The following is a 10,339-nucleotide window of genomic DNA, read 5'->3' as shown; positions in this document are numbered from 1 at the left end:
TCATCAACAAGTCTGCAAAATATCTAAAAGTTTTGACGCAAATTATGCGAGTATTGTCAAATTCAAAACAGCATGTCAAAAAATCCAGTATTAGAGCTGCCAGGTTTGGCATCTGTCAATCAGTGTCAGTCTAAAAATAGCCTGTCTGGGTGTCAAGTCTATTGATTTTATTATCATTTTTGTCTGTATCCAAAATCAGTTCTGTCCAAAGTTTCAGTTTGGAAGGATCAACCATGCCTTTGAGTGAAAGCGATAAGGTTACCATTGAAAACTGTTTCAAGGAGAAAGGCTGGGATGGAAGAAGGATCGTAAAGGAATTTCCGGGCAAGGGGTGGAGTCATATATGTCACTGTAAACAGACTTATCGCTTAAAATACGCACTACAGGGTCAGTAGCACGTAAAATTCTTTCCCAAGTCTTTGCACAGAAGACTTGCTCACTTGTAAATTGCTTGCAACTTATCTAAGAGATTTGTGGGTCCCTGCATGGGTTCTCCTCCTGGGATTGAATCAGTTCCTCAACACGGACTTGTTCTCCTCCAAACATGCAGTCTTGGGTATCCCACTGCCAATTTTACGTGCTACTGATCTGTGTGTGTGTGTGTGTGTGTGTGTGTGTGTGAAATAAAACAGAAGTAAGAAAATAGAGCCGTTCGTATGTTGTGCGTTCACAAAGTTGAACAAGACCAATTGAACTTCTCAATGAAAAAATTCGTCTGCTATTTTGACGGAGTTCTTGGTTGTGTTTCATTGTCGGAAAGAAAATTGTTTCACAAGAGAAAACGAGGATATTAACTAAGATCGATTATGAAATAATTCCGCTGATACTTACTAAAATAAGTAATGTAAAGTTGGTTTCTTTTTTTTCCAATCCCCCCCCCCCCCCCCCCCCCCCCCCCCCGCCCCCGTATTTGAACCAAAACCTCAACTACGTTGAGCTCTGCGACAAGACTTCTACAAAGCCGGGCATTGAAATCTCAGATCTAAAAATAGATCTAGTTGATCAGTGGTATAAAAGCAAACAAACTTTTTTGTTAAACGGACGCTGTTCCTTGAAAGCTTTCGGGTAATTCTATCAAGCATTTTAAAGATGAAAGAATTAATTTTTCAGTGGTGGGTTTGGCTAAAAGATTTATTTTGTCCGGAAGCGCAGTTAAGCATAAAGAAAAATAAGTAAATTTTGAGCCATTTTTTTTTTATGAATCGAGTAAAATATATCAATTGGAAACTTAGCCCACGTAAAAATAGAGAACGTGATCTTTTATTTGATAGGTCTCTTAAGTCGCTTAATTGCAATAATGGTTGTAAAGGAGCCGAATGTCCGTAACCTATTTTTGTCACCAACCCTCTCAGACCAAAAGCAGACGTCGGCAAACTTTTTTTTTCCCTGGCGGTCAGTATCACTCACATTGTCTTACACACACAAAGAAAGAAACACTTACAGGAACAAACAAAATTGGTTTTATTTTCTTATATATCTTTCAGCTCGATGTATGCAGTATTGCACTTGCCAGGGCGAAGTGAAAAGTCATAAAAATGCGATCCGTCAACCATAGTTATACAGAATTTCATAGCGGCCGGACCTACACACACACACCCACACACACACACACACACATATCCAGAACCACAGACAAAATAATTGCACCATGTGACTTTTAAAAGACAAATTCGCGCGCTGAAGAGTCTCGTGATATTTATCGAGACTTGACGAGAGCAGCTGGTGGCCATTGTTTTGGAGGACTGCAAAAAGTTAAAAAAATTAAGAGCGAATTGTGACAAAACACAAGGTGCCTGTCTTTACTAAGACGACCAGGTTATAAATGTAATGAAGTACGACGAAAGGATCCTCACACAGGAGGTAAGTTTTGTCATTTTTCATTCATGTTTTGTGGAACAGAACGAGTGACCAGGGGGGCGGGGAGGGTAAAGGGGGAGGGAGGAAATGGTTCAGTTTTGTCCCCCCAACTAATTTAAAAGAACCGGAAGACCAGCTGATTTTTTTTTCCGGGACCAGCCGTAACTGCAATTTTCGTCCACAGCTGCTGAAACGCCGTAACTGTGATTAGATTCTTTAAAAACCAGTTTTCAAAGGTTTTCGACTCTTTTCATTGATATTTTCAAGTTTCCTTTACAATGACGGACATGAAACACCCAACCCAGGCAGAACATGCTCACCCCACTAGTAATTAAAAGAGTACTACGCATTAGTATTACTGAATGCACATTCATATCTCACTGGACTTTGACAAGGTTATGAAGGTACCATCCGAAAACAAATATGTTACACCATAGAGCATCGCTGCAGGGCAAGGACTTTTCCCGAACAATTGAGATAATTTATACTTAGACTTAACGCTATACACAGAGAAATATGCTGTGACTCCCCCCCCCCCCCCCCACACACACCCTGATAGGCTGATAAAAACCTAAAAGCTATGACACTTGATATGATATGAATATTTTTTATATGTAAGGCCATCTCTCAGTTTAGCACCACCTATTCTCAAAAGGTTCACTTCTGGAAATTAGCCAAGTCGGAATACTGAAATGGTATTCTGACTGGATTCCAGTTTCAGGTTTGGAAGTCGAGACACTTGTCAGGTAACAAATAGAGATTCGAACTTCAGCCATTGACTTCTGTACATTGTTACAATCATATATATATGTGCTCCCGATTTAGCACCACGACGTTATACTACGGTGTACATCTACTACATGTGAGTAACTGAAGTGGTCCTATTTCGGGAGGATATATAAATCTACCACACCAAAGTTTAAAAAACTTGGATCACCTTGAAAAGGGTTCCCTTTTGGGGATATTCCACCAGAGGTAAGGGGCATAGAATGTATGGGGGAGACCAACTTAAAATTAGGTGGTGGTATTTAATTAGCACCATTTCAATGGCATTTTGAGAACACATAGATGGTATTTGATAAACACCACAGAAAAAACAGTAACGGTGTTATTTTCCATTTCAGACTATTTTATTGGTACTTTTTGAAATGAATTAACTGAGCCGGACAGTTTCAAAAGTACAACTTAAAGCACTTACCTGATTTCGGGCACTTTGTGTATGTAGTAACGCCTTCACCCATCCACCTTGTGGTATCATCCTTGTGTAACATTCCAGGTGTAAAGAGCGCATCCGTGTTTGCCTTGTTGGAATGCTTGGAAATATGCACAAATTTAGTATCTCACTGATATGTCTGCACAAATTCATCAAGTAAGCCCACTCAAGAAAATAATCCAGGCTACACCTGTTCACGTAGATAAAAGCAGTGATGATGGCTCTTTCAAAGTTATTAAAATATTTTGTCCAAAATAATCTTCTAATCAAATGAGACCACTTGTTTGCTGGCCCAATCACATCTTGTATGATGCTCCACAAGACATGAATTTTCTTGTAAGGAGAGGCATCTGACATCTCACAAGCGATTGGAAACAGATGCAAATTTGGCGTGATACACAGACTAAATGTTTAGCATTCTCACCAGAGTTCACTGTATGTGCACATGAAACAGTGGTGCATGGTCAGAATGCGAGTTTGCAACATATACCACCGCGCATGAAATTTGGCCCAAGAAGGGTTGCCTTCTTTTGGGAAGAATATATAATTGCTAATTTGAATATGCTATGTCTGCTTTACAGTGCCTGTTTTTTCTGTTAAAATATAAACTAAAGAAAACCTTATAGCATAATATGAAATACATACAACAGTTATCAAACCAGTGAGTGTTCTAACGGAAATAACGTATGTGACGAGATGAGGGAAACAGGTACAAAGGAAGCATTGATTCGATTGACAGGGCCACACACCCTTGAAAGTGACATTGATGTGATATGCACAATGACGACGTGATGTACAAAAAAGTGACTCCAAATACAGGCCTTACCTTCAAATTAAGTCATTGCTTCATCATTTTAATTAGTAGTCTGATGTTGGAAAGCTGCTTGTGTCTGTGTTCATCACAGTGGATGACTTGACTTTGGCCCAACATTTCTGTGACTTTGTAACTGTTCAGGTAGTAATTTAGCAGAGTAAAAGTTTTAAAAAAAACAGGAAAAAAAACTGTAATTTGCAACATTATTTTCACTACACATGCTTTACTGTGACCGACTAATGCCGGAAAAAATTTCCTTTACATGACACATGAACTGATGGATTATTCGAAGTCCGAGTCAGACGAAAGTCTGTCTGCTGCCAGCATTCCATTCCTTCTTTTCATAGGAGGGCGTCTTTCCCCAGTGGACCCCAGGCACGGGGGCACATCACTCCATGGTGTTGATGTGCCGGACTGACAGTTGGTCGATGCGATGGTGTGGAGTTGATGTGGCAGTCGGTCGTTGGAATGGCCCAGCAATATTATCCAGTGGGGGTGCACTTCTCACACTGCCAGAGGTGCCGCATTCAACTGCTGAAGGGTTTGGATGGTTCGTACGGGGGACAGTGCTGTGTTCTGGGGGGCCAACATGCTTTGCAGGTGGACGTTCACTTGGTGCAGGGTTCGGTTGCAGAAGTGGTGCACTGCAGGGGATTTCTGTGTTGCTGTCACTGACATGATTGCATCTGTCTGAATACCTTTGTGGGCGTCTGGCAATTTCATCACCATTGTCACTGTCAGCACTCTGGGCGACATGTGAATCCTGTGATCGTCTGTGCTTTATGCTGGATGTGTTGAATTCATCATCCTGCTCAATGTTCCAAGTGTCGAAAAGGGGTGTCAGGTAGGTATAAGAGGGCGATCGTTTAAGGGTGTAAACTGCAACAATTTGAAAAATTCAACATCTGTTTGCGTTTATAACACGGTTTTGTCATATGATCTCTGAGAAGTGCTTCCCCATTGTTGTGCCGCATATTTTCCTAAAGCATTGTTTGGCGTGTGTTCAGGCACCTTCTGTTTGATTCATAAGGACCTTTATGTGTTCCCCATTTGTGGTGTTTTTGTGTCTGTTTGAAATTTGTGGTGTGTACTACTGTGAAGTGCATGTAACCCTGGTCAGTCAGCCTGGAAAAACCTCCCACCCATCGGTAAATATATGTGATCCTGCAGTGATGTGTTGATTAATTATTGTCTCCAGTGTTTTTCGGTCCTGGCTTTCCACTGGATAGAGAATAATTGTGTTGGTCTCTCTCTCTCTTCCAGTTCCACGATGCAAACATGTCCCTAACTGGCTCTGTGGTGATATTTTAGTCTATGCCTCAATTTCTATGGTGCCGTGCATTTTTTTTTTTTTAAACACATTCTGCTGTACATGTTCCTTTAATAATTCCCTGACAAAAGATGCCCAGTCCACTGCTGTATTACTGAATGACATGCTGGTTTGTTTTGCTATTTCAAGAAGTGAATTGTCCAAAAACAGTTTTAAAATCAAAAGAATATCCTGAAACGTGAGATGACTCCTTGGAAAGAATGTGTTTGTTCCGATGCTGAATTTGTGCAGTCTTGCATTATCATTACAGGGCCAAGACAAATAATGGATGCGTGATGTCTGGGAATGTTTCTTGCATGGAGCACCACAAGTCAAACTATTGAAGTTCTGTGGAATCTTGTTCCTTTGTAGCCATGAGATGAGTGATTTGTTCCAGAATATGGAAAAACGTGAAAGGATTTGAGAAATCTGAAACTATAGTGTTTGGAATGTCTTCATACGCCACAGCCTGTCTATAACTTCTGTGAACGGAAGTAGTATAACTAAAAAAACAACACAAAAAGAAAGGATGGATTCAAGGGTTAACCAACTGTCACTATACATATATTTCTCTGTCTGTTTCTCTGTAAGTCTTTCTCTGATGTGGTTAGGACCAACTGTAGAACAGATGAACGACATGTCAGTATGACAGAGTTTACAAACAGAAATTGGCATGAGTCCTTCCAAAATTGTTATAAGTGGACTTCATTCTGGTTCACTGCCCTTGCAGTGACCACGGAGCAGAAACTGACCATTTGCAAACTGAGCCAAAGGTGTGCTGCTAAATTGAGAGATTGCTGAAATGTGGATATTGCAGAAATATATTTGACATACAAAAATGTGTAATTATCTATGGCACTGCATAAATGTTCATACTGACCTAGAAGCTCTTGAACTTTATATTTTGTTCCCAGGGATAATGATCATGTATGATGTTATATTTAAGAAGGCATTTGGCAGACCAGTAACTTTAAGGGTGTGTTGGTTGTACACACTGACTTGTTCTACAACAGTCGAGAATTGGGTGAATGTGTAAAGGAGCATCTTTTTCTGGCTTAAAATGAAAAATACTGTAAAGCTAGCTCTTCATTTGCTTGGAATTAATAAATGATTTTCGAAGACAGTCTTGCGGTTGTACTAGAATTAGAACAGGTAAATGCTGCACAGGCATGATCACCACCAATTGGCTTTTTTATGTCCTCCATTCATACGTTGTAGTAAGGGTCAGTTTCATTTCAGTCTGAAAGGAAAGGATATAACTCTCTCCCCAAACCGTTGCAGTGACATGTCTTCTTAGGGTGTTGGGTATGACAAAGAGGCACATGGATATTTCCTGCTGTTAGTAGAGTTTCGGTTACAGAATTAAAGCATCTTTGGGGGTTTATTATAGTTTGCTTCTGTTCAGATATATATAAAGTAACTTGTTAAATAGACGAGACAGAGCGAAAACCTGACAAGATGGCATGGAGAGCCTTGGCCAAAGGAATGATTCAGCGCTTATAGCTGTTAGAGGCGTTTGATTGGCTAAGAGCGGGCCAGACTAAGAGGGGCGTCTTTTCACTGTTAGCCGCGCGAAATTTGGCCAAACAGAGCAAACCATAGGCCTAGTTTGCATCAGTTTGACATGGTACAGTATATGTACACACCAAACATGGAGTATAATACAAACTCCTCCTGTTGTTGATAAAGACAGAACTCTTACAGTATGCTATAGAGACTGAGGGTAGTTGTTAATCTGCTATTAATTACACTGTGCTGTATGAGATTGATGGTACAGGTCAGCATAGTTATGCACACATTTGTTAAATTGAATTTATTTTCTTTTGTTTTTCCAGATCAAAGAGAGGGTCAAGATCACAAACAAACCCACAGGCAAGGCAGACAACACCTGAGCCTGGATGCCAAGTAATTTTTATCTGCATCTCGAAAACAGGACAGGACTGAAGACAGGACAGTACTGCATCTTGAAGACATGACTGCATCTTGAAGACAGGACAGGACTGAAGACAGGACAGGACTGCATCTTGAAGACAGGACAGGACTGCATCTTGGAGACAGGACTGCATCACTGCATCTTGGAGACAGGACTGCATCACTGCATCTTGGAGACAGGACTGCATCTTGAAGACAGGACAGGACTGCATCTTGGAGACAGGACAGGACTGCATCTTGGAGACAAGACTGCATCTTGAAGACAGGACTGCATCACAAAGTCAGCAGAATTTATGCCCCGAAAATAAGAGGTGTGTGTGGCATTAAGCACAGACCCCAGTACCCCTTGTGCACTGCAGTCAAACCCAGCACCATCCCCTCATCATGCCGCTCACAGCGCACAAACGCAGCCTGGTGGAAGTGGTGATGGCTGTCGTGGTGACGACTGGCCCTTACTGCATGCTGGTCTTCCTTCGCCTGTGGCCCCACCCCCTGTGCAGCGCCCTCGCCTGGCTGAGGGCGCAGGGTGGCAGGTGCAGGAAATGGATGACCAGGTCCCTTACCCACCTGGGCAGAGAGCTCAGCGCGCATTCTGGGTTAGCTGGGGGTACGATGCTGTGCACCTTTGGCGTGTGGTTGATGGGGGTCATGCTGATGAATGGTGGAATGCTATAGCGTTCCTGATGTAAGGTAGCGTTCCGGACAGCGGAACACTATAGTGGTTTCAACAATTAAAATTTTTTCCACGTTTTCCACATGGGGTAGCCAAACAATCACTGCAACACCGGGCATTGTGAACGTGTCAAGAGTCGAATGGAAAGTTTCTTCATGAGTTTCCGCCAAGCCAGTGAGTTCAGGACCCCACACGACAAGCTAATCTATATACGTATCAAAAATGGTGTTGCAGGCGATACAAGTGGAAATTTTTGGAGCAGACTCGATCACAACAGAGGCTTTTACTGCTGCTGAAGTGTTTGAAATGCTTCAAACTGAAGGTTTCAACATCGAAGACGATGATGAAGACATCGAATAAAGTATCTGCAGTGAAGAAAGCTACCAGCAAGAAAGTACTGATAGTGACTTCTGAGAGCAGTGAAGAGGGAGGGGGGTGAGTGTTCACATGACATGAGGAGAGGGGTCAGTGGGTCAAGTACATTAAGTTTCAATCAGTTACTTTATGTTTTGTATTTTTTGTGATTTTTTTTCCTAACCCTTACAAATGGGTCGTCTGTTGGGAAAAGCAAGGGAGAGAACTATTTGTCCAGAGTGAGTTAAGACCAGGGTTCAGTTTCCAGGTCATGAGAATTATCCTGTCAAGGCATGCTGGACCTTGGATGCCAGGGTTTTTATTTATTTATTTATTTATTCAAAATTCAGTAATTATATAGAGAGAATTTGTAAGTACTAAAGTAGCATACATGCCTTTTGGAAATGTTTGTTTTAGAAAATTCCTTTTTTCTATTGCTTTGTTTTTTCTGCTTTTTCTACATTTTCATTCCATTACCCTTTCTTTTTTTTTTGCCAGCAAGTCTTGACATTCCCCCCCCCCCTCCCCTGCCCCCCCCCTCTTTTCTGCAGTCTGTGATGTGCTTTCTGTGCTGTATTGGCTCAGGTGATTAGGTAGTGATATTGCAAAACACTGGGATAGACACTTGCTGTCCACCCCCTGTGGGGATGCCGGGGGTCTGTCAGTATAAATAGCATCCCCACCTTCTGGAAATTCTGTGTTAGAAATTTCCTTTTTTGGCACTCTCTTTGTTTCTGCCTTTTTTGTATCTTCACTGTCATCTCTTTTTTCTGCCTTCATAGTCCATTCCCCTTTCAGTTTTCAAGCAAACCTTGACATTTGAGTGATGGCCTAGAGGTAGCGCGTCCGCCTAGGAAGCGAGAGAATCTGAGCACGCTGGTTTGAATCACGGTTCAGCCGCCGATATTTTCTCCCCCTCCACTAGACCTTGAGTGGTGGTCTGGATGCTAGTCATTCGGATGAGACGATAAACCTAGGTCCCGTGTGCAGCATGCACTTAGCGCACGTAAAAGAACCCACGGCAACAAAAGGGTTGCTCCTGGCAAAATTCTGTAGATAGGAAAAACATCGAAAAACATCGATAGGAAAAACAAATAAAACTGCATGCAGGAAAAAATACAAAAAAAATGGGTGGCGCTGTAGTGTAGCGACGCGCTCTCCCTGGGGAGAGCAGCCCGAATTTCACGCAGAGAAATCTGTTGTGATAAAAAGAAATACAAATGCAAACACAAATGCAAATGTATTTATACATTTTTTTTTCTCTTTTCCGCAGTGTATGATGTACTATTCTGTGCTGTTTTGCTCTCGTGATTAGGCAGTGAGATGTAAACACTGGGATTGGCACTATTTGCCCATTCTGCAGTGCTATTTGTCTATATGGCCTTTTTTTTTTTAAATGTATTTTTTGTTTGGGTTTGAAGTATTGTTTTTTCCCTTTTTTTACGATTTTTTGTAATCTGGGGATGAAAAATTAAGCAGAAGGGCTAGGGTCCTCAGCATGGCTTAGTCTTATTTGCCATAAGGAGCTAAATGGCTGGGATACTGTGTCATTAACTGTGTTTTGTGGGTTTGTCTTAGTGTTTTTTTTGTAGATGTGACAGTTTTGTGCTGATGCGGTTGAGCATTTGTATGGTTTGACAGTCCTGATACGGCTGTGTGCAGTCAGCTCGACTATAAGGAACAAGAATAATAACTTGCTGTCCATTCTGTGGTCTTATTTTTTTAATATACATAATATAGTATGTCACCTTTTTATGTATTTTTTGTGTGACTTTGAAGTATTTTTGACAAGGTATGGACCAATGTGTCTGAACCACTGCACAAATATAAAACCCTTTTGAGCTAACATAAGGAGAAGAGAGCATAAAACAAAGAATATCAGACCTAGGAATGCATGATTGCCTGTGAAGTAGAATCCCCTGCCCTTCTGAAAGCTGGTAACAGAATCATAAATCAACATAAATGGAAAAAGGAATTTACTGCATAAGTCACTCTGAAAGAAAAAAGGTATGAGCTGAAAACATATGAGTAGTTTTTAGTGGGACAGGAATAAGCAAATATATTTCATTATTTACACAGGTTGAGTACCCTCAGTTGAGCAGTATGCTAAAATTTAGATCTAAATAGAGTTAATGAAATAATTGTAACAGTGTTGAAACTGTGTAGTGCATTGCAAAGCAGTGTAAA

At 41.2% G+C, this 10,339-nt stretch overlaps 1 long non-coding RNA gene across 1 annotated transcript; it reads left to right on the top strand.

Moving 5' to 3' along the window:
• Positions 1 to 1,731: 1,731 nt before the first annotated feature.
• Positions 1,732 to 8,658, top strand: LOC143299892 (uncharacterized). The gene is made up of 2 exons (XR_013057576.1): positions 1,732 to 1,860; positions 7,029 to 8,658. It is a non-coding gene; the product is annotated as an uncharacterized LOC143299892 (long non-coding RNA).
• Positions 8,659 to 10,339: the final 1,681 nt, after the last annotated feature.

Source organism: Babylonia areolata, chromosome 25, assembly GCF_041734735.1.
Source record: "Babylonia areolata isolate BAREFJ2019XMU chromosome 25, ASM4173473v1, whole genome shotgun sequence".
In the NCBI taxonomy this organism is placed as follows: domain Eukaryota; kingdom Metazoa; phylum Mollusca; class Gastropoda; order Neogastropoda; family Buccinidae; genus Babylonia; species Babylonia areolata.
This window is presented reverse-complemented; position numbering and strand designations above follow the sequence as displayed.